The 25,847-nt window shown below is 47.4% G+C and overlaps 1 pseudogene; it reads right to left on the bottom strand.

The window, feature by feature from the left end:
- Positions 1–11,266, bottom strand: part of LOC121282439 — a 100,775-nt pseudogene extending 89,509 nt beyond the window's left edge.
- Between the last annotated feature and the right edge of the window lie 14,581 nt (positions 11,267–25,847).

The raw sequence follows: 25,847 nt of genomic DNA, 5'->3' as shown, positions 1-25,847 counted from the left end.
AGTATTTATATTGCTAGTCCAGTCAGTTTCTAGCCAATGATAATCCCCAGGATGTTGATAGTAGGGGATTCAGTGATGGTAATGCCATTGACCATCAAAGGACAATGGTTAGATTCTCTCTTGCTGGAGATGGTAATTGCCTGACAGTTGTGTGGCATGAATGTTACAAGCCACTCATTAGCCCAAGCCTGGGTATTGTCCAGGTCTTGCTGCATTTGAACATGGACTGCTTCAGTATCTGAGGAGTCGCAAATGGTGCTAAGCATTGTGCAAACATCAACGATCATCCACACTTCTGACCTTATGATGGAAGGAAGGTCATCGATGAAGCAGCTGAAGATAGTTGGGCCTTGGACACTACCCTGAGGAACTCCTGCAGTGATGTCCTAGAGCTGAGATGACTGACCTCCAACAACCACAACCATCTTCCTTTGTGCTAGGTATGACTCCAACCAGTGGAGAGTTTTCCCCCAATTCTCATTGCCTCCAGTTTTGCTAAGAATCCTTGATGCCACACTCAGTCAAATGCTGCTTTGATGTCAAGGGCAGTCACTCTTGCCACACTTTGGAAGTTTAGCCTTTTTGTCTATGTTTGAACCAAAACTGTAATGAGGTCAGGAGCTGAGTGGCCCTGGCCAAACCCAAACTAGGCATCAGTGAGCAGGTTATTGCTAAGCAAGTGCCACTTGAGAGCACTGTTGTTGACCCCTTCCATTACTTTACAGATGATGGGGAGTAGACTGATAGGGTGGTAATTGTCCTGCTTTGTGTACAGGACATACCTGAGGAATTTTCCACATAGCTAGGAAGATGCCAGTGTTGTAGCTGTACTGGAACAGCTTGGCTAAGGGTATGGCAAGAGCTGGAGCACATGTCTTCAGTACTATTGCTGGAATATTGTCAGAGTGTATAGCCTTGGCACTATCCAGTGCCTTCAGCTATTTCTTTATAACGTGGAGTGAATTGAACTGGCTGAAGGCTGGCACCTGTGATGCTGAGGACCTCTGGAGGAGGCCAAGATGGACCATCCACACGGCACTTCTGGCTGAAGATAGTAGCAAATGCTTTAGCCTTGTCTTTTGCACTGATGTGCTGGGCTCCCCCATCAGAGGCTGGAGATATTTGCAGAGTCTCCTCCTCCAGTGAGTTGTTTAATTGTTCACCACCATTCACGACTGGATGCGGCAGGACTGCAGAACTTAGATGTGGTCCATTGGTTGTGCGATCGCTTAGCTTTGTCTATCACTTGCTGGTAATGCTGTTTGGCATGAAAGTAGTCCTGTGTTATAGCTTCACCAGGTTGACACCTCATTTTTAGGTATGCCTGGTGCTGCTCCTGGCATGCCCTTCTGCACTCTTCATTGAACCAGGGTTGATCTCCTGGCTTGATGGTAATGGTAGAGTGGGGAAATGCTGGGCAATGAGGTTACAGATTGTTTTTGAGTACAATTCTGCTGATGGCCCATGGTGCCTTATGGATTCCTGGCCTTGAATTGCTAGTTCTGTTCTATATCTAATCTATTTAGCACAGTGTTAGTGCTACACAACACAATGGAGGTTATCCTCAATGTGAAGGCTGGACTTTGTCTCCACAGCCATCGTGCAGTGGTCACTCCTATCCTATCGATTAGTCATGGACAGATATATCTGCAGCAGGCAGGTTGGTTAGGATGAGGTCAAGTATGTTTATCCCCCTTGTTGGTTCTGTCACCACCTGCCACAGACTCAGTCTTGCAGCTGTGCCTTTTAGGGTTCGGTCAGTAGTGGTGCTACTGAGCCACTCGGTGACGGACATTGAAGCCCCCACCCAGAGTACATTCTGCACCCTTGCCACCCTCAGTGCTTCCTCCAAGTGGTGTTCAACATGGAGGAGCACTGATTCATCAGCTGAGGGAGGGCAGTACATGGTCATCAGCAGGAGGTTTCCTTGACCATGTTCGACCTGATGCCATGAGACTTCACGGGATCCGGAGTCCATGTTGAGGACTCCCAGGGCAACTCCCTCCTGCCTGTATACCACTGCCACCACCTCTGCTGGGTCTGTCTTGCCAGTGGGACAGTCTTGCCAGGGACAGTGATGGTGGTGTTTGGGACATTATTTGGGAGATATGAGTAAGGATGACCATATCAGACTGTTGCTTGACTAGTCTGTGACAGCTCTCCCAATTTTGGCACTAGCTCCCAGATGCTGGTAAGGAGGACTTTGCAGGGTTGACAGGACTGAGTTTTACATTATCGTTTCTGGTGCCCAGATTGATGCCAGGTGATCCGTCCAGTTTTCGTTTGTTTTAGATTGTAGCGGTTTGATACAATCGAGTGGCTTACAAGGCCATTTCAGAGGGCGTTTTAAGAGTCAACCACATTGCTATGGGTCTAGAGTCACATGTAGGCCAGACCAGGTAAGGATGCCAGATTTCCTTCCCTAAAGGACACGAGTGAACCATTCATGATAATCCTGAAATCCCAGTGACACAGTAACATGGTTCCTGCTGCTGATTTCTAATTTAATATTTCCGCTGTACAGTGAACATGGTCACTGAAACTACTGTTCATTTTTCTCTCTCTCATTCATTCATTCAGACTTAACAATGGGTGTTTATACTTCACCCAATAGAAGTGAAGACAGTACCTTTGGGAGTCCTGCTGCATGTTTCATCTGCATCCCACCAACTGAAGCAGTCTGCCCACGGCACAGGGGATTGGAGGGAAGCAAACAAGTAGTACAGGCTGTAGGCAATAATGCAGGTGTAGGAAATGTTGGAAATTGAAATCAGAATGACCATGGTGATCCCCACACCTGAAAATAGTACAAGAAACAGGAACTTATGAAGACCACACCCTGTATACTAATAAAATATTAGAGAGATGTTGATTGCTTTCTCTCTCAAAATTTCAAAAAGGATAAAGACCTAAAATGGCTGAATCTATAACCCTGAACAAAATAAGCTACCTGGGAGTATCAGTGAAACTCTTATCATTGCCTCTGGAAAGCCACTCCTGACTCCCTGTGGACTGCACAGACTATACAAAGGCCATCTGCATTTCATTACCCAGGCTGGTCAACAGGAGTCTGCTCATCTGCTAAGACAAAGGGCCATGCAACCTTCCTTTAAATTCTTAATGGTTGAGACATTTAACAATCTCAGGGACCCAGACAAGGGATACATATCTTTTATTAAGAGTGTGGAGAGGTTGGAGTCATGTGACATGGGCCTCTGGCTTGTTGAATCAGTAGTATTGCCTTGTTGCATTGACACCTTCCAGGACAAAGCAGCTCATTTGATTGGCACCCCATTCGCAAACATTCACACCCTCCACCACTGACACAAAGTGGCAGCAGTGTGTACCATCTACAAGATGCACTGCAGGAACTCACCAAAGCTCCTTAGCTTCCAAACCCACAACCACTACCATCTGGAAGGACAAGGGCATTTGGGAACACCACCAGCTGGAAGTTCCCCTCCAAACCACTCACCATCCTGACTTGGAAATATATCGCTGTTCCTTCACTGTCGCTGGGTCAAAATCCTGAAACTCCTTCCTAACAGCACACTGGGTGTACCTACACCACATGGACTGTAGTGGTTCAAGAAGGCAGCTCACCAAGATCTTAAGGGCAATTAGGGATGGATACTAAATGCTGGCCTAGCCAGTGATGCCCACATCCCATAAATGAAAAATAACTGCAAACTCTCAGTCTGCCTTTTTACTATCTGACTAGCAACCTCTCAAACCCACCTGGCCCCAACTACACTGCTTCTTGAAACTCTATACCATTGCCTAAAAGACTGATTTATCTCTGCATGCCTACCTCATTGTGTGAAGTTAACACCCCCCAAAAAATGAGTTATCCAGCATCAGTTTTCAACCCACAGATCTCTGAAGCCGCACCTGATTAGACTATGATACTTGACTCTGGAATCCACCTGAAGCAATATTTTTTTTCTCTATGGTCTCTACATTAAATTATTTTCTTGATCCCTCCTTTGCATATGAATGCACCCCCACTGCCAATTCCTGTGCATAACAAAAATAACCAATCAACCATATCTTCCCTGACCTTGAATATAACCACAGATGATTGTAAGAGATCAGAAAGAGGTAAATCTGTAAGAGGAGAGCACATCAGTCAGGTTAGGACTCTAGTCAAGAATGGAACAGGGGAAGAGTTCCTGTTCTTACAGCTATTACTCGAATATTGTCATTGTCCTATTGTGTGCTTGGCTTGATCAGCTCAGTAAAGAATCTCTTCACTGCCCATACGGGGTCAACATCTGATTTATAACCACCTTTTCCTGATGGTCTAATCATTCTGGGATTTGTTCCCATTTGTGACTTAGCTTTTATTTAATTCAATATAAAACATCAGCTCCCTTTACCTCAAACTTCTTACTTTGTATTAATTTTCCATTTTTCACATTCCAGAGGCACAATACTGCAGGAGCAGAGACTGAATTCACTCCTCCACTTTACATTTTTCCTTATTTGCTCATGGGGTGTGGGCATCGCTGGCTAGGCCAGCATTTATTGTCCATCCCTAATTGCCCTAGAGAAGGCGGTGGGGAGCTGCCTTCTTGAACTGCTGCAGCCCATGTGGTGTAAGTACACCCACAGTACTGTTAGGGAGTTCCAGGATTTTGACTTGGCGACAGTGAAGGAGAGGTGATATATTTATGAGTTGCTTGGGGAACACCAAGGTGGTGGTGTTCCCATGTATCTGCTGCCCTGTCCTTCTAGATGGTAGTGGTTATGGGATTGGAAGGTCTAAGAAGTCTTGGTGAATTCCTACAGTGCATCTTGTAGATGGCACACACTGCTGCCACTTTGCATCGGTGGTGGAGGGATTGAATGTTTGTTTGTTTGTGAATGGGGTGCCAGTCAAGTGAGCTGCTTTGTCCTTGACTGAGCTTCTTGAGTATTATTGGAGAGACACTCACCCAGATAAGTGGACAGTATTCCATCACACTTCTGATTTGTGCCTTGTAGATGGTGGACCGGCTTTGGGGAGTCAGGCGGTGAATTACTTGCCACAGGATTCCTAGCATCTGACCTGCTCTTGTAGCCACAGTATTTATATCACTAGTTCAGTTTCTGGTCAATGGTAGTCCCCAGGATGTTGATAGTGGGGGATTCAGTGATGGTAATACCATTTTATGTCAAGGGGCAATGGTTAGGTTCATTCTTGTTGGAGATGGTCATTGTCTGGCATTTGTGTGGCGCAAATGTTATTTGCACTTGTCAGCCCAAGGCTAGATATTGTTCAAGTCTTACTGCATTTGAACTGTCTGTGTCTGATGAGTCAGGAATGGTGCTGAACATTGCGCAATCATCAACGAACATCCCCACTTCTGACTTTATGATGGAAGGAAGGTCATTGATGAAGCAGCTGAAGATGGTTGGGTTGAGGACACTACCCTGAGGAATTCCTGGAACTGAGATGACTGACCTCCAACAGCCACAACCATCTTCCTTTGTACTAGGTATGACACCAAACCAGGAGTTTTCCCCCTGATTCCCATTGACTCCAGTTTTGTTAGGGCTCCTTGATGCCATGCTTGGTCAAATGGAATGCTGCCTTGGTGTCAAGGGCAGTCACTCTCACCTCACCTCTGGGAGTTCAGCTCTTTTTGTCCATGTTTGAACCAAGGTTGTAATGAGGTCAAGAGTTGAGTGCCCCTGGCGGAACCCAAACTGGGTGTCAGTGAGGTTACTGCTAAGCAATTGTGGCTTGATAGTACTGTTGAAGACCCCTTCCATTATTTTACGGATGATCAAGAGTAGACTGATGGGGCGATAGTTTTTCAGGTTGAATACGTCCTGTTTCTTGTGGACAGGACTGTTATGACACAGCAGATGGTAAAGGCTGATTTATTTAAAATCCCAGAGGGAAACTTTAAACAACTGTCATAACCTATATTTTCAACTGATATGTTTGAGATGCAGCTTTGAATTCAGAAATGAAACCACCAGGCCTCCGGAGATTTTTTATATAAACTAAATTAAACATTTATTAATTTAACAAGGAATTAAACACATACACATGCCTATAAATTACTACCATAATAACTTTTAAACAAATCCTCAAATTAACCACTCCTAGGTAAATCTTTACAAAGGCAAAAATAACCAACAGACACCAGACAAAACACATTTTATCTTACAAATTCAAAATGAGGTTCCTTGCAATTTATTTCCTTTGCAGACACAACTGTAGGGCTTGCAGGCTGCTTAGATATTACATGCCTCTGACCTACACACAAATCTCTTTCCTGTATATACCTAGCCTTCCCATTGAACGTAAATTCTCATTGTATCACCAGGCCCTTTGAACTCCACCTCTTCTAACAATAAAACCCCTTTCATTGTACCAATTTTACTAGTAATATAAACATATTGCTTGGTGTCTCCTAGATAGGTGCAAAATTTCACCCCCCAGTCTTTGAATGTTTATTCAACAAAATGCAAATGTATGCTCTACAGTTTACATCTCAAAACTACTATACATAAAAGTACCTAGACTAGCTGGCTTTAATCCAATAAAGTCACTCTCACACTCTCTCTTGCACAAGTCATCAGTACTATTGGAGGATATTGTCAGGGCCCATAGCCTTTGCAGTTCTCAGTACCTTCAGTGGTTTCTTGGTATCACGTGGATTGAATCGACCTGGCTGAAGACTGGCATCTGTCATTCAGGGGGACCTCTGGAGGAAGTGAAGATGGATCATCACTTCTGGCTGAAGATTGTTGCAAATGCTGCAGCCTCATCTTTTGCACTGATGTGCTGGGCTCCCCCATCATTCAGGATGGAGATATTTGTGGAGCATCATCCTTCAGTGAGTTGTTTAATTGTCTAGCACCATCCACATCATGGATGTGGCAGAACCGCAGAGTTTAGACCTGATCCATTTGCTGTGGAATAACTTAGCCCTATCATTTGCTGCTTATGCTGTTTGGCACTAAGGCAGGCTTGAGTTGTTGCTGCTCCTGGCGTGCTCTCCTGCACTCTTTTGAACCAGGGTTAATCCCCTGCCTTGGTGGTAATGGTAGAGTGGTGGATATGCCAGGCCATGAGGTTATAGATTGTGGTTGAATACAGTTCTGCTGCTGATGGGCCACAGCACCTCATGGATGCCCATGTCTTGAGTTGCTAGATCTGTTTGAAATCTATCCCATTTAGCACAGTGCTAGTGCCACACAACACAATGGAGGGTATCCTCAATGTGAAGAATGGACTTCATCTCCACAAGGACTGTGCAGTGGTCACTCCTACTGGTACTGTCATGCACAGATGCCCCTATGGCAGGCAGATTGGTGAGGATGAGGTCAAGCGTATTTTTTCCCCCCTCATAGGTTCCCTAGCCACCTATCCCAGACCCAGCCTAGCAGCTGTGTCCTTCATGATTCAGCCAGCTCGGTCTGTGGCGGTGCTAACGAGCCACTCTTGGTGAAGGACATTGAAGCCCCCCACTCAGAGTGCGTTCTGCACCCTTGTCATCCTTAGTGTTTCGTCCATGGAGGAGTACTGATTCATTAGCTGAGGGTGGTGATGGGGATGGTTGCAGTGTGTGGTAATCAGCAGGAGGTTTCCTTGCACATGTGACCTGAAGTCATGCAACTTTACACAGTCTGGTGTCCATGTTGAGGACTCCAGGGCAACTGCCTCCTGACTGTTTACCACTGTGCCAGCAGGACAGGACATACCCAGTGACAGTGGTGGTATCTGGGACATTATCTGTAAGGTATGATTCCATGAGTATGACTACCCAGGAGGAAAAAAAACAGTTCTTATTTACCAGTTTTTACTGTTGTTCCATTTTAAGGTATACAAGACCTTTTTGGACCAGTTTTCCTATTTATGAGTTGTTACTGTTTTTTCCTTTTGGGTATGTCAGGCTGTTGCTTGACTAGTCTGTGGGACAGCTCTCCCAATCTTCATTCCAGATTTTTATTGAATGAATTCAAATTCCACAATCTGCCTTGGTGAGTTTCAAACCCAGGTCCACAAAGCATTACCCAGGGTTGGATTACTAGTTCAAAGACAATACCACTATGCCACCACTTGCCCTCTTTTATATCAATGCAAATTCAAATCCTTATTCTTTGCAATGATCTGAACAATAGTTATTGCATCTAAAGGAAAAGAGTGAAACTAACACAATCTCACTCAACAACACCTTTAGTAAAATGAAGCGTGAAACTAACATTGGCGTTAATTACTAAATCACAGGCTTGGTGAAATATACAACAGATCAGATTGCAAGAGTATTGCAGCAAGTTTGACTTAAACCAATACTTAATCAGGAAATTATGGCCTATTTATTAAGATGAATTAAACATTATTATTTGTTTAAATTGTTGCTGAGCTTGTCTTGTTCAATATATTCACCTTGAAACATTGGCACAGCTTTCCACACTGCAACAGATCCGAGGCTGACAAACTGCCTGAAGGAAGATTCCAAGAAAAACATTAGTATCCCAACAAGTGCCAGCATGAGCATGTAGGGAATTAGAAATGTACCTGGGAAAGTGGAATGGGTTGTCTATTAGTGACCAGGATTATTCATGTACTTCTGGAGTGGATGTTTAACAACTAAACATTCATATTAACAGAGCAACTAAATGTGATTGACAGATGTATGTGACTGCAGATTGTAAATTTACTCTATCTGAATACAGAACAAAACAGCCACATTCAGGCTCTTACCCAATTGCATCACTCCCAACAACCCAGTTGCTGGCACTTGGAGAGTTTCCAATGACAGCTGACACAAAGTAAATGCTCTACTTCAGCACAGTCAAGTAGTTTACAGGGAAATCATTATGAGGTCAGTGTTGGAGGTAAAAATATAACCTGTAATCCCAGTTAAAAACAATTTACTTGGTGTTGCTTAGTGTGATGGTGGATCGATCGTTCATTCTGAAACTACAGAATATCAAAGCACATAAATAGATGATTATAACATCTCAGTCCTCAGCTTCTTCACATTTCTAGATCAAATAATGTCCATGTTGGCCCCAATTCTATATGTCTGCCAAAGATAATTCATTTTGGCTTTAAATAACATATAATTGATTAATCTTACTCTTAAAATAGAGACATATTTAATCAAAAGGGGTTTGCAAATCAGTGTCTGTCTTTCTAGAAATATACAACTCCTACCCAGATATCCCCTGAGCTTGTCAGTATTAGTTTGGAAGTAAATGGTGGAATAATCTCTCCTCTTTATTTCCTGTTGTCCAGCTAATCATAGAGATGTTCTTTGAGTGTTGTGGTTCAGTTTCTGGATTAGGAACCTACAGTTCACAAGTTCAAATTCAGTCAGGACAAACAATCTGGGGGACAGAGCTAGAACTAAAAACGACAAACGGAAATGGTATGTTTTTTAAACAAAACACTAATGTCTTCAAATGAAAAAAATACCATTCACCCTTACCTGGTCTGACCTACACATCTCCAGTCTCTCACCATGTGATTATCTCTTGCTGCCTCCAGAGCAAATAGAGATGGGTAATAAATCCCACCTTGTCACAGCATTCACATTCCAAGAAAAGATTTTATAAATGACCAACAGATTAAACCTGTAAGATTCTATTAACCTTTCCTTACATCAGCATTGTTCAAGCCTGTATCATTTCCCCAGTACAATAAAAGATTCTCCAGTTCATTGACCTTTATGATCTGGATTTTGCAATCAGCAGTGAAATGACAGTATTTACCTCCTGACCTCAAAGAAAGCTGCCCACAATGATTTAGTAATCTCTGTGGAGTGGATTTCACCTTTCATGAGGTTAATATGAAGCTGGCGTCAAGTCAAAGGGATCTCCAGGGTTCCAGCAACAGTGATGTCATTGAGCAGGGTAAACAACCAACCACAATGAGTAACTTACAGACAGCAAACCAGGAAGTAAAGTGGCATTGATGATCCTTCAATTTTCATAAATTTTATAGAAATAAAGATTGAGACAGAAATATTAAATTTTAAATGTTTATCGTTAAAAAAACATTGGAACTTTTCTCATGATGGAATAAAATTCATATGTCAATATAAAATTAGTATTCAAGGGCCTGACAGGTGGTTTAGTAGTAGTTATGACTTCATACCCCACTGATAAAAACAGTTACACTTCATTGTTATGACCTAGCATTGGTAAAGCTGAGTTATTTAAAATTCCCAGATAGAAACTTTAAACAACTGTCATAACCTATATTTTTAAGTGGTATGTTTGTGAAAAAGCTCTAAATTCAGGAATCAGACTACCAGTTCTCGAGAGGTTTTATCAAAATACATGAGACATTTATTAATTTACACAAGCTAAATATACGCATGGCTGCAAATTACTACTATCATAACTTTTAACAAATTCCCAAATTAATCTCCATTAAGGCAACAGCAACCCATAGACTTAACCAAACACCAGGCAAAGCATTTTCACCTTACGAATTCAAAATGAGGTTTGTTTCACTTTGCTTCTTTTGCAGAGACAGTTGTAGGCTTACAGGCTTTGATCTTACATTGCCTCTGCCCTGCTCACAGAAAACTGCTATCGGTTATAAGGTTATATATTTCATTGAATGTAAATAATCATTGTTACACCAGCCCCTTTGAATTCTACCTGTTCTAACGATAAAACCCCTTTCATAGTACCAATTTTATTAGTAATATAAACATTGCTTATCTCTGCTAACTAGGTGCCAAATTTTACTCCCCTTGTTGAATACTCTATTCAACAAAATGCAAATTTGCTCTACCTTACTTACATCTCAAAACTTGTATGCATCAAAGCACCCAGACTAGCTGGCTTTAATCTAATTAAGACACATCTAAAGACTAAACGTCTATTTTAAAATAAAAATAATATATATTAATAGCTTCATGACACTCATTAACACAACATAACTTATTTGGGGCTTCAGAACAATGATATTACAGCTTAAAACTGGAAGTTATCAATAGCTCAATTATTTTTAAAGATTGTCCTCTGCAGCAACATCAGCAGTGCAACCTGTGGAGGTGCAGGGAATTATTGACAGCAACTTCTGGATTTCTGTATTTAATTGTACTATGCGCAGATGCCAAATGTTTCTCTCAGTTTCACAGTTGTAATGAAGACACACACTGACAACTGTACCTCCTCCATTTCTGTAAGCCATGTAAGGGAATCTCAAGACATTGCCCAAGCCCACAGCACAGCCGATCATTGAGAGCAAGTAGTCAGTCTTTGAGGACCAGTTGCCTCGCTCCACATTCTTGTCAGTTTCACCCACATGTTCATTGGTGACAGCCTGGGGGAGAGAAGAAATGGCCGACTCAGAAATTAGACTTTCACAGACTAGAACTTAAAGTTCAGTTTTCACCAACCACAGAAACACTGTTGTTCTCCATTTAGCAGCAATCAGCTGGGAGTTTGGAAACACCCTGAACTCCAAAGAGAGACTCTGCAATTCATAACAACTAAAATCCCTGAATCATCAGCACCTCTGAGATTGACGTGTTTAGTGTCATGTTTTGATAAAATACTCACCTTGTTCTCTGCAGGGTGTGTTTGATGGTCATTCTGTGAGAACCCAGATAAAGTCAATTCTCTCTGGTCCATTTCTGAGGATGAGAACAATGTTTCCACTTGCTCAGCAGTTGGACATGAACCTTGAGGGCAATGCTTCTGCCTCAAGTCTTTGAACTTCCTAATGCTCCATGTCTCTGGTTAAGGATGGTTTAACATCTCATCAGGTAATGACCCTTCCACAACAAGAAGCCAATTCCTTCTGCTTTATAACCTAATTCCAGTCTAATTGTTCCTATTCCAGGTCATGAACATTAGTTTCAGAACATTCAGCATCAGTTTGAAGTTATTTTGCATATACAAGTTTAGCAGCAGCTGAATTGGCCACATCAAGTTTACCTGCTCCAAAGGACATTTTAGGAGCTCAAAGAAATTCTGTACATTATTCTGTAGCTGATTGTTCAAATATTGGAAAGCCTGTTCAAATGCCGAAACCTACAGAAACCTCTGGCGCCAGAGTTCATTCTTTACTTATAAATTATATTTTAATTATTTGGCGATGTTTGAGTTACACTGGGAATGCCTTTTCCAGTTAAGCTGGGACTATCTGGATGGAATTTTCTGCTCCAGAAACTAAGGGCTGAATTTTGCCCTTGGTGGGTGGGCCCGACCCACTTGGCAGCAGGAGGGCAGCTGATCGCCGCTGCCAAAACGGGCCACGCCACCATTTTGCATGGGTGGGCCAATTAAGGCCCACCCAGGCAGTTTGCGACTCCCATGTACAGCAGGAAAATCCAATCAGCAACAGTCTTGTTCAGACCATCCATCCAATGGGGAACCGGCAGTCTGTAGAAAGAATGGCCAAGCAGCCTCCTTAAGGTTGTTCACCATGGCCACTCATAGGGAAGGACATAGTTTTAGGGCAGAGGAGGAGGAGAGGGACAGGCTGCAGGATAAGTCAGCTTGGGGGGGGGGGTGCGGGGGGTGCACTATGTCTCTTGGGTCTCAGATGCCTGCCTTGCTGTCCTCCTCCAAGTGGTGTTCAACCATTGGGATATTTTGTATCCAGAGGATGGAAGGAGGAGGGCACCCCCACGTCACCAGGCAGGTGTGGTGGATGTAAGCTCCCATGACGATGTGCGGCGCACTGGAACGCAGTGCCGCAAGCGCTTCAATGATTTGCTGCCCTCTGGAAGGGTGGGCACCAGGTCAGCTTTGATCCATTTGACCCAGCAGGTAGCCTTAGCCTTTGAGGCCCCCCGCCCCCCCCCACCCCCGCATCCCATCTTAGTGTCGTTACTGCATTGGGCATTTGGTGCATGCTGGGTGTGCAAATAGATAGTGACCATGCTTACATCAGCCTTAGTGGCTGAGGAGAAGATGGGTTCTCCCTGCAGCATATGTTGGTGTTTGTCACATTTGAGTAGTCTGGGAGCAACCTGCAGGGGAGGCAGCTAGACACATCTTCAGAACTCCAACACATGAGATGGTGCAAGGGGAGCCTCAAGGTGTTGTGGCCAAGAGCCATCTGGCCGGCCTCGGCGCCACACCTAGTTGTGCCTCCTTGCCATGGGCACTAAGACCCGTGTGTTATTCAAAGTGATGGACGCCAAATGTGTCCAAGGTGTCCATTGGGGGAGGGTGTTGGGAGCAGCCGTACTATCTTCTGGGGACTGATCACCAGTAGTGTGGACAGGAGCCGCTGGAGGCCTCAGATGGGCCACTGTGGTTGGGGTGTGATGTGTGTGTGCAGAGTACATGAGCGATCAGCCCCAATAAATCCTCTTCTCTGTTCTGCAGGCAAAAACAGAGCACAATATGTGGGAGCGGCAGTGGACTGGTGGTGGGCACGCCATGCTGCAGCGCCTCACCACGTATGAGGAACAGGCCATGGAGCTGGGGAGGAAGCAGACGGCCAGGGCGGCAGATGTCGGCGAGGCTGGGGTGCAGCGGCCAGGTGTTTGAGGTCCACAGTCCCATCCACTCTGCCTCCCCACCATCCAAAGCACTGATGGTTGCTGCAATCATTAATGCAGCAACACTGCTTATTCACAGACTGATACAGTCTGACATATGGGTCATACACAAAGGTCCCTCGGCCCCTTGAGGATGCGCGTCTCTAGCACCTTCCAAAGTTGCCTTGTCCCATTTGTGACCACTATCCCCATGGCCTACATGCCATGGCATCGCTGCTGCACACCCAAAGACTTATTGCATCTAAGGAGAGTTTGTACCTCCACCACCCTTTCAGCCAGTGCGTTCCACATTACTCTGTCCAAAAGGTCCTCAGAACCTCACCTGTCAACCCCATGGCAGTCAACTTAAATAAATGCCACCACGTTAGTCATCCCTGCGCCAAGGGGAAATGTTGTCTTCTGTCCACCTGTTCTATGCCCCTCATAACGGTATGAAGGTCAATAATATGACCTGTCAATCTCCTGTGCTCCACAGCAAATGTTGCAAGTGTTTGCAATGTTTCCTCATCACTCCAACTCTCCAGACCAGCATGCATCCTGGTCAGGTACTGCGCTCTCCCCACTCCAATGCCATCCCTCCCATGAAGCGCAGGTCACAACTGGACGCAGAAGTGTAGATGTGGCCTCAACAGCGTTTTCTGCACTTGCAACATGACCTCCCTTTTCCTACATTCTATTCCTCGGCAAATGAAGGCACGTCTGGCTTCGACCTTGTTAAATGTCTTATGTTCCTGTTCTGCTCCCTTAACGGGTCTGCCCAGCAAGGTCCCTGTAATCGTCATGACTTCCCACGGCCCTGCCATTACCCATGTATTCCCATACCTTGCTTGTCTTGTCCAAGTGCTTAACCGAATGCTTATCCCCTTAACATTCCATGTGGCATTCCTTAGGCCATCAGACCAGCCTGCCTGTATGTGCATGTAATGTTTGGGCCTCCTCTTGACTATTTACCACCCCACCAATGTTCATCTCCTTAAGTTCCTCACTCTTCAAGAACCTATGAGGCAGTGGGGGGAAAGGGATGAAAGGTGTTACTGACTGAACACTAACTGATGCACTGTCCTTATTGTTAATTTCAGCATCACCAAATGGCCACCCCCAACACATCCAGAGCCCCCCTCCTCAACACCTGAGGGCCAAGACTTGCAACCTGCGTCACATCGTTTCAACCAGCCAGGCACCAGCACAGTGACAAACACTTCGGTGGGGAATGTAATGTCAGCTAGTGTCCCGGGTCACAGTGCAGAGGGCACTTTACAATCTCTGGAAGAGATGGCATGGACAGAGAATGCCGATAGCGCCAGCAGCTGGAGGACTGCAGGGGACCAGGCACATGCTGAGTCCGGCAGTGATGATGCGCCTCTGGAGATGTCAGAGCGTAGCATGCTACCACTATCACAGAGATGCGATCTTGTGGGGTACTGGAGTGCACCCCCTGAGCAGTCCAGGCAACAGAAGCGCATCTTCAGAAGACCGATGGCTCTCTCCACCACAGCCTTTGTGGTGCCGTGGCTCCTATTGTAGCGCTCCTCAGCTTCTGTTCTTGGATGGCGGAGAGGTGTCATGAGCCACCTTCTGAGGGGATAGCCCTTGTCACCCAGCAACCATCCATCCAGCCAAGCCAGAGCTTTGCACAGCCCCGGCACCTGGGAGTGTCTGAGGATGTAGGCATCGTGGGAGCTGCCTGGGTACCTTGCACAGATTTGTAGAATCTGCATCCTGTGATCACACACAATCTGCACATTCATGGAGTGGAAGCCCTTCCTGTTGACAAAGGCACCGGGCTCACCTGCTGGTGCCTTGATGGCCACATGTGTACAGTCTATTGCACCCTGGACGTGAGGGAAGCCAGCAATGGCCACGAAGCCTCTGGCTCGCTGTGCCTGACTTGCCTGGTCCCAGCGGAAGTGGATGAAAGTCAATGCCCTTCTGAACAGAGTGCCTGTAACCTGCTTGACACAAGTGTGTACAGCGGATTGGGAGACACCGCAAAGATCTCCCACCGAGCTCTGGAAGGAGCCAGATGCATAGAAGTTGAGGGCAACTGTGACCTTGAGAGCCGCTGGCATGGGGTGTCCACCCACACAGTTAGGGGAGATCTCAGGGCCAATCATCTGACAGATGTAGTTGACCATTTCCTTTGACAGTCGGAGCCTCCTTCGGCACTGTACCTCACTCATATTGAGGTAGCTGCTTCACCGCCTGTATACCCTGGCAGCAAGATAGTGGCATCTCCTGTAGCTCCTTCCGTCTTGGACAACCTCCTTTTCCCTGTGCCCCTTGTGCCTGTACCTGCCCTCCCAAAGGCGGCTCCCCTGGAGGCTGATTGTCCACTCCTGGCCTCCTCCTTATTCTATCCCTACCTTCCTCCTCAGAGGAGCTGTCTCCAGTGGAGATGTCAGAACCCATACCCAGGGTAAATGGAGGCCTCCAGAAAGCTGCAGGCCCAATAAAGATTACTGTCTGCAGACTGCTGAGCTGAAGCTTCAAAGTACACAGAAAGCTGTTGGAAATCGATGTGAACTGGTAACAATCACATAGGCAAGTTTAAAACACTTTCTGCATTAAATACTTCAGAAAAAAACATGAACAACCCCTTTGAGCCCATATAAGCCGCCTGTGCATGAGGTTTGTTAAAAAAATCACTTACCTGTCTGCCCGTTGGGCCCGTGCGCCGAGCTGAAGTTCACACGGGCTCCTCAAAATTGGCTTCAATTGCCGAGTTAAGGGCCTTAACAAGGCTTTTAATTAATGGTGGGTGCGTGTCGGGCTTCATAGCGTGCCCACCAACCTAAATATAGCGATGCCGTGTGCTGACATTGGGAAGCTCGTACGAGTCAGCCAGAAAATTCAGCCCTAAGATTGGTGGCGAGCATGATAAGCGGTGGGTTTCCTGCTGTGCTATGTGGCGGGATATTTGGCCCCAATTTTACACTTGGGAACTCATTAATTATGCATTAGTGAGGATTTCTGCAAATCACATGGCAGGGCAGACAATGATTTGTCCACCTTGGTGTCACCTAATGGAGGTCAAAAGTCCTCGCACCATATTTAAACATCACCCGTCTGCAGCCCACCAGTTTTCTCTACCAACACTGAGATGGCCTCAAGACCAAAAAGAATGTAACCCCAAGGTATAGCCACAACTCCTGACATGCTTTAGCAAGAGGTGTCTGCCAAAAACTGGCATGTCATTTATCCAAGGGATTGTTCCAGCATGATACTTACCTAGCAGGGGAGAGACCTTCATCGCGTTTCTGCCAGGGAAAGAGCAATGGCTATAACCAGTCGAACTCCTTACTATGGGGTACCTAACACCATCCGAGTCATGGTGAAGGGCAGCGAGCAAGGAACAGGAATGGATAGGACCTTCTTCACCAAGAGGATCCTATTCAAGCTGTGTGATTTTGAGGCTGCGGAGATCTACTGCCTACAGGATTTCCCCAGCGCTAGTTTTTTTGATGTGACTTTCAAGCAAGTGGCAGCTGGCGTCAAACTCCTGAAGATGTTTGAGGAAAAGAAAGACCTGCCAGAAATGAAGATCCTGACGGCGGAGCCGCTCTTTGCTCTGCTGTTGCAAAGAGAACAAATTGCGACGGTGCACCTTTACAACCCCTTCGTCCCTGTCGCTGACGTGCTCACCTTCCCTACCAGGTACTTCGATAAGTTTGGGAGCTGCACCACGGTTAGAGATGATTTGGGGATTTGGACAAGCAAACGCCAGGTTAAGGTAACGCTCAAGACCGACGGTAAGGGAGCCATCTTCCACCCCCCTTCCAGATTCGCTATCGGGGGAAGCCGTGGGTACCTTGTCTACGCTGGGCAACCCAAACTTTGTCACTCATGCGGCAAGTCTGGTCATGTGGCGGCCAACTGCAGCACCGTCCTCTGCAAGAACTGCAAACAGGAAGGGCACCAGACAAAAGACTGTAAACAGGCTAAGTGCTGCAACCTGTGTGGCGAGGCAAATCACCTTTATAAGACCTGCCCCAAACGTTGCCGTACTTATGCACAGGCAGCCAAAGCCAACGAGGGGGAAGCAGAAGAAATGCCTCGTGTCACTCCAACTACCAAGGCCCCCAGGGAGAACAACGGGACAAAGGAGGACACAGAGAGAGACAAGGTGGAGGAAAAGATTGGGGCAACAGACGGCCAACCAACAGCACGGCCCCGTGAGCCTCCCACTCCTCAGGAGAGCAAATCAATGGAGGAGGAGGAGGCAGCAGGGGGAGTGGCAGCTGGTGAGAGCCAAAAGGAAGAAGGGGCTAAAAAGAAACCAAGCCACTTCCCAGACAAGAGTCAAGAGGCGTCTCCTATCTGACACGGATAACAAGAGCAGCAGCTCTTCGGACGAAGAAGGGCCAGGGCGGCGCCAACAGAAGAAGATGCAAAACGCTAGGGAGTTGGAGGATGAGACACCCGAGCTCCAGAACATTGGAGACAATGAAGAGACCAGTGTACCCCAACTTTGCCCACAACCCAAAGAGGCCAGTGTACCACAACCCCAGGAATCTGGGAACAGTGAGGCGCTCAGTGCACCCCTGCTCCGGGAGCAGCAATGCCCCAGAGGGGGAGAGGATTGGAGAAGCTTCTCCAACAGAGGACATTTCAAACCCCATGCTCTGCATGGACCCCCAGATGCCACCCGAGCAGAACACTGCCAATGGGGAGGTTCAGGACACTTTTTCCTCAGCCCATCCAAAGTGAGGCAATTTGAGCACACCACGGGCATGAAGGAGCAGACCAAAGGTGTGGAACTCTCAGAGACAACAGGTTTGGTAAGAGACTAACTGCTTTAAAATGGGTGTAAAGATTGTATCCATAAATGTGTGTAGCATTAAATCTACTACGCGATGTGTTGCAACCTTGGACTACCTTGCCAAGGTCAAAGCTGACCTGTTTCTGCAGAAGTGTGCGATACTGCACCTCAGCTCCTACAGGCAATGGTCACGATGGTGGTCCCATGGGCCATCGATCTGGTCGGGAGGAAACGACTCTCGTTCCTCCGGCCTGGGGATTCTGCTGCGGGGAGGCAGCTTCACCGTCTCCCAGGTTAAGGAGGTGGTGGGCGGGTGCCTCCTCGTAGCAGACGTAATGTACAAGAATGCTCCACTCCAGTTAATTAACGTCTACGGCCCATCACAAGGGGCTGAGCGGCTGGAGGTTTTTCAGCAGCTCCCACTGCTGCTGGCAACCTCCAGGCCAGTCATTCTGGGCGGTGACTTCAACTGCATCATCGATGTGGCTGGACGATCCAGCAGGGCCGAAAGCAGATTGGACGCTACATCCAGATCCCTGATGGAAACAGTAAAGGATGCCAAGCTGCCTGACGTCTTCAGCAACCCTGCAGATGGAGTGCAGCGCAGATACACCTGGCCGCGGCCTGATGGGTCCATCCGTTCCAGGATAGCCTTCCTGTTTGTGTCCCGTGCATTCGCAGTCAGGTCCACCGACGTCAAGCCGGTGTTCTTCTCTGACCACTGCCTCCTACTGGCTGACTGTCACTTAGAGGAAGACCAGAGGGTTTGCAGAGGGCATGGAAGCTAAACGTGAAACTGCTGACCCCAGAGAACATTGAGGAGCTCAAGAGGGATTACAAAGGTTGGAGAACCATGAAACTCCACTTTGAGTCACTGACACACTGGTGGGAAGCGATCAAGGGAAACATCAAGAGGCGTTTCATCCTCTAAGGCACCCAGAAAGCTAGAAAGGAACAGAGGGATATGTCCCGACTCCAGAAAAACATGCAGAATCTGCTCCGGCTGCAGTTGATGGGGGTCGATGTCAAGGAGGATCTCCAAGAGGTGAAGAGCCAGCAAGCCTCGCTCTTTGCCTCAGAGGCTTCCAAGATCATCTTCCGTTCCAGAGTCCGCTCCGTGGAGCAGGACGAGACATGCTCACGTTTCTTCTTCCAAAAGGTACACAGAGAGATCTCTGTGATCAGCAGCCTGAAGGAAGAAGTTGGCTCAGTAAAGTCGTCACAGTCCGACATTTTGAGGATCAGCAAATCCTTTTATGCTGGATTGTACAACGTGAAGCCCACAGACAGCACGGCCTCCCAGTCCTTCCTGTCCTCTATCACGGAGGTCTTAGACGACAGTACATGGGAGAGTCTGGACAAAGCGCTAACTCCTGACGAACTGACTGAGGCCCTTGAGTCCTTCAAGAAGAGTAAAACTCCCGGAAGCGACGGCTTGCCGGCGGAGTTGTATTCGGCTCTGTGGGACTGGATCGGCCTGGACCTGCTAGAAGTGCACGAAAGTGTGCTCCTGGCCGGCAGTATGTCAGAATCCATGAGGAAAGGCATTATCACCCTCATCTACAAGAACAAGGGGTAAAGGGAGGAAATTAGAAATTGGCGACCCATTTCACTGTTGAATGTGGACTATAAGATTCTGTCCAAGGTCATCGCCAATTGGGTCAAATCCGCTCTGGAATTGGTGATTCACCCCGACCAGACCTGCACTGTGCCAGGCAGAAAGATCTCTGATAGCCTCGCTCTGCTCAGGGATACAATTGCCTAGTACAGGACAGGGGTGTGGACACCTGCCTCATCAGCCTGGATCAGGAGAAGGCCTTTGACAGAATATTGCACACCTACATGGTGGATGTGCTCTCCAAAATGGGGTTTGGGGAGGGAATTCGCAATTGGATCCAACTGCTCTACACTAACATCAGTAGTGCAATCTCTATCAATGGGTGGGAATCAGATAGCTTTCCTATTAAATCTGGAGTCAGGCAGGGCTGCCCTCTCTCGCCTGTTCTTTTCGTGTGTTGCATAGAACCCTTTGCTGAGTCCGTCAGGAAGGATCCGGGCATAAGATGAGTGACGATCCCAGGCAGTGGAGGCTCTCAGGTCAAAGTCTCCCTGTACATGGATGATGTCGCCGTCTTCTGCTCGGATCCGCAGTCGGTGCGCAGACTGATCCACATCTGCGACCAGTTCGAACTGGTCTCGGGAGCCAAGGTAAATCGTGGGAAGAGCGAGGCCATGTTCTTTGGGAACTGGGCTGACCAATCCTTTGTTCCCTTCACTGTCAGGGCTGACGGTGTGAAGGTGCTGGGGATATGGTTCAGAGGGACCAGGGCATGCGTTAGAAACTGGAATGAGCAAGTGTCTATGGTGAAAAGGAAACTGGGCATGTGGGAGTGACGCTCCCTCTCCATTGCAGGTAAGAACCTGGTCATCAGGTGTGAGGCACTCTCGCTGTTGCTGTACGTGGCGCAGGTCTGACCCATTCCACACTCCTGCACGATGGCGATCACCCGAGCCATCTTCCGCTTTATCTGGAGGTCGAAAATGGATCGTGTCCGCAAGGACACGGTGTACAAGCTTCTAGATAAAGGGGGAAAAAACGTGCCCAACATCGCCCTCATACTGATGGCCACCTTTGTGTGTGGCTGCATCAAGCGGTGTGTAGACCCTCAGTATGCAAACACCAAGTGTCACTACATGCTGAGGTTCTACCTGTCCCCAGTGTTGCGAAGGATGGGTCTGGCCACGCTGCCGCGGAACGCTCCAAGTAGTTGGACCGTGCCGTACCACCTGTCCCTTGTGGGAAAATTTATGCAGAGAAACACCTTTGACCATAAATCCATCAGGCAGTGGTCGGCACGTAACATCTTAAAGGCCCTGAGGGAAAAGGAGAGGGTGGATCCTGTGGGATGGTTCCCTGAGCAGACTGACAAAGTCATTTGGCAGAATGCCTCATCGCCAGAACTTTCCAACAAACACCAAGACGTAACTTGGCTGGTGGTGAGAAAGGCCCTCCCCGTCAGATCCTTCCTACATGCCAGGAATCTCACCCTCTCTGCATGTTGCCCTCGAGGTGGCTGTGGTGGGGAAGAGACTGTTGTTCACCTCCTTGTAGATTGTGTCTTTGCGAAGAAGGTCTGGAGAGAGATGCAGTGGTTTCTGTCGAGCTTCATTCTGTGATACAGGACTCTGTGCTCTACAGGCTGTTCCCAGGGACACACACCGAGGCAAACATCAACTGCAGCTGGAGGATCATCAACTCGGTGAAAGACGCTCTTTGGTCTGCCCGAAACTTGTTGGTTTTCCAGCGCAAAGAGTTGTCCCCGACCGAGTGTTGCAGACTGGCACGTTCCAAGGTCCAGGACTATGTGCTGAGGGGCACAGGCAGCGACCCTTCCCCATTGCACCTTTGTGGCGGCTGCCCCAAGCTTAACTAAGACCTTTCTGCCACAGAGCACTGGGGGGCTGGGAACTGTAAAGAGCCCCTCAGGCTGTACAGCTTAAAATGAATGTCTGCTAATGATTGTAATATTCATTGTTTGTACTGATACACCTTGTGATTCATGTTGTAAAAGTTGAACCTGATTGTATTTTTGTAATGGTGATTTTGAAATGGTTTGAAATATTTTTGAAGATTTATGAATAAAGTATATTTTTGCAAAAAAAAAAAATTGTTCCAGGATGGCCATTGACCTCACCTTGCTAGTATGAGAGATGGTCACAGAGGAGGTCTGTGCATCGGGCTCCAGTCAGTTAAATGCCATGCAGTGCAGGAAGAGGAGGAATGATCTCATCCTCTGCACCAGGGTAAGTCAACCTTCAGCTCACTCCAAACTCTCACTGTCAAAATGCCATCATACACTCAAAGGGTTACACTCCTCAGGGATCTCGTACAATATTCACTGGGGATATATCAGCATTGAATGTTTCACGGACACTTTAGCATCAGCAGCATCTCACCTATCATGTTGCACAAACAGTACCTACAGCCATTATTGAAGAGGGCTCAGCACACACATCATGCATGCATGCTCCCCAACCTCTCCTCCAACTCTTTTCACCCCATTCCACCCCATTTGTCATCTTGCAGACCCAGCTTACCCACAACAGGAGGGAGAGATCCTAGACTGGAGGAGGGATGGCGGACATCCTGGGAGTGTTGAAATTTGAGTAGGATGCCGGCAAGTTGGTGGAGTGGGCAGACTGTGCTCCTGTGGGGAAGGTGAGATCGGCCTCTTCAAGCAAGCCCGTACGGGTGAGCCCTTCATGAGTTGATCACATCCTGACATTGACAGTGAGTTGACATGCAGTGTTGTGTTCAGCCTGCTCACAACCTAAGTCTACCTTCTCCCTCTTACAGGCACCAGGAGGTCCAGACTGACCACAAGAGTTACCATAAGCCCCAGCCTCCAGGCCACCTCAGATGAGAATGCTGAGGATGATTCAGATGAAGACCCATCACTGGGTTCACCTGCAACCTTCACCAGCACAGAGACACACACTCCGGTAGGTCATAGATCTTGATTAGGCTGTGGGTCACATTCTGGGAAATGCCTCACTGACACGTTTGCTCAGCAAGCAGAGGCAGTGACAGGCTAGGTTTCTGGCACTTGGAGGACTGCTGGAGAACAGGCACCTGCTGATGAGCATCTGGAAGTAGCTGCAGCTAACATGCTGCAGATGCAACGACAAGTGGCTGAGCATCAGGCAGAGCTGCGAGAGGCAGTTAACAGATTGGAGTGAAGGATGGAGGAGTCCTTCTGCGTTCTGTCTAACATCAGGGCTCTGACATGCGAGCTCCTCGAGGTCACCATGGGAAGGGTGGCATCTGCCTTGGGGACCTTGGTCCAGCAGGTTGATCAGGATTTACATTTGGACCTGCACTCCATCGCCACATAGGCATAGGTGGGATTCATCAGTGGCTAGGCAAGAAGGGGAAGGGGCATCTTGACCTCTCCTCCCCCCCCACCCAGTAGCCCCTGCTCCTCAAGGAACCAGGAGGGGCCCTCGGGCAGCCACAGGGAGGAGGGCCATCAGTTGGACAACCTGGGGCATCCACCCTCCTAATCCTCTTTGCCTGTGACCCCATAACTTCCAGCTCCACAGGTCAAGGAGAGTGCCTCACAGTAGCAATCCCAAAGCAGGTTAGATCCCTCCAGGCCTCAGGCCTCCAGAGGGTGCCTGTCAAGGTCATCATAGACAACAGGATGTAGCACCTCAGCTGCAGATGTTGGGGATGCACCAAGAGATAGTGGAAGGGTTAGAAAAAGTAAGAAATTCTGAGATAATATGGGGGCAAGAGTGTTTACTCACTATATAAAATGCACCTTTGTAAATCCATTTCCTGTTCATGACAATGGTCTCATTATTTGAATGCGTTGTTCATATACATCTCTTTACCCTCTTATAATGAGAGTGACCCCAAGCCCCCAATCCGAGATTTACTTCCCTTTGTGAACCTCAGATTCATGTGATGTTGAGCGGACTCATGTTCATTACTTGTCCCTTTTGTAATGTCTGAGAGATGTGTCAAGCTCTTTCCTGAAAGTATCTGCACCTTGAGTTTGGAACCTTTAGGCCTTACAATACACCAGAGTTATGTGTGCTGATGCAGCTTGGAGAGCTACAAGTTATGTTCTTTAATCAACACTGAGCTGCCTTCATAGTTTGTGCAAAAGCACAGGACCTGCAGCCATTTTGGTCTCCACAGCTATGTGTGCAAATGTGACCGCACAGAGTGTCTCATTCAGGTGGCCATGACTGCATCACATGCAGCTGATGCAGAGTTTACATTGGTCTGCTACCTTTCACTTCCCACAGCAGCTATATACAGCTTTGCTGGCCTTTCCAAGGATGACGGCCTTGTGATCCTTGAGGGCTGCAGGTCCAAGGCCGATTGCTGACCCTGCTTGCAATGTCACTGGTTCTGAGGCCTTTCCAATCACACTTATGGTGCTAAGGGACTGGAGAAATGCACTCAGGTCCCCTTGCCTGGACCTTGCATCTGTTGGAACCTCGTAAATATCAATGTTTCAGAGGGATGTCTTCCGTGTTGTGCCACTGAGGTGGTATCTCACATGGAAGCTGACCATCATTGCCCTCATCAGGTTTCTGTCCTTCCATGTTCTCATCATCTGAGAAGTTCTCAGTGTTCTCGATGTCTCCCTGTAGCAAGTGATCTTCCCTTTGAAGTGGCAGGTTCTGCAGAGCACAAAAGACACCCTCTGTGGAAAGGACTGCAAAGCCCCACCTGAACGGTCGAAACATCAGAAGCGTGTCTTCTGGATACTAATGGTTTGCTCAATAATAGATCTTGTCACAGTGTGCCATGTTGTATCCCTCCTCTGACACACTCTGAGGGTGACACGGTGTCATGAGCCATCTTTTCAGCGGGTATCCCTCATCACCCAGCAGCCAATCCTGTAAGCGTGTGGCCCTTTGAATATCTGAGGCACCTGGGAATGACTCAGGATGTCAGGAATCATTGGAACTCTCAAGGTACCTGGACAAATGTACATGATGTGCTTCGGATGATTGCACACCAGCTGAATGTTCAGCAAGTGGAACCTTTTCCTGTTAATGAAGATTAGGGGCTACTTTGGGGAGCTTTTAAAGTCACATGTTTGTAATCAATTGCTCCCTGAACTCTCGGGAAGCCTGAGATCACTGCAAATCTCAGAAATCTAGCAGCCTGGCTAGCTTCATCCATTGTGAACTTTACATAATGATAAGCCTTACTGTAGAGGGCATTTGTCACCATCTGTATACATTCATATGTGGAGGGCTGAGAGATCGCAGTGGACCCTGGAACGAGCCACAAGTAGAAACATTTGAGTGCAGTGATGACCTTCAGGGTCACTGGCAGAGGATGACCTCCCAGTCCACGTGGCATTAGATCCTCCCTCAGAATGTGGCAGATATGAGGCATCACATCTCTTGACAATTGTAGGCACGTGTGGCACTGTCTCCCGATCATCTCCATATCGGAAAGGCGTCTCCTGTAGATCTTTGGTTGTGCCAGTCACCTCCATGGAATGGGTCTGACCTCCTCAGCCTCTGGATCTTCCTGGGGCTTCCCTGGGCCATGCACATCAGGACGGGGTTCCTGTCTAAGCTGTGCTGGACAATGTCGGGTCCTCCTCCTCCTCCTCCTCCTCTGTCATCCATCATGATCTGAGCAGTGCTATCAAGAAGGCAACATTGAGCATAGCCTCCATTATTAAATCCTCCTCCTTCCTGTGGACAGACAGATCCAACAGATGAATTTAGATTGACCAACTATAGTAGCCCTCCCACTCTCAACCAGAAAGCCACTGTCATGACCTAGTGCTGCATCTACGCTACTCACCTCTCCCTGTTGCAGCCTTGCAGCTGAGGTATTCTCTCACAGATCATAAGTGCCTAGGAAACCTCCCCAACAACATGACACCAAGTCCACAGAGGATGAAAGAGGCTTGAGCAGAGTCATGCTATGTTCAGCCTCACTAAATAAGATTCCTGATTTAGGTTAGAGATTAAGCCTGCCTTCCCTCAATGAAAACTGAGTTGGAGCCTGTTGGCAAAACCAACTGATCAAAACTGATTCCTACTGTGATGGACTAGGGCCTCATACT

Source organism: Carcharodon carcharias, chromosome 9 (assembly GCF_017639515.1).
Source record: "Carcharodon carcharias isolate sCarCar2 chromosome 9, sCarCar2.pri, whole genome shotgun sequence".
NCBI classification, from domain to species: Eukaryota; Metazoa; Chordata; class Chondrichthyes; order Lamniformes; family Lamnidae; genus Carcharodon; species Carcharodon carcharias.
The sequence above is the reverse complement of the archived record's forward strand: the minus strand, read 5'-3'. Positions and strand labels throughout refer to the sequence as shown.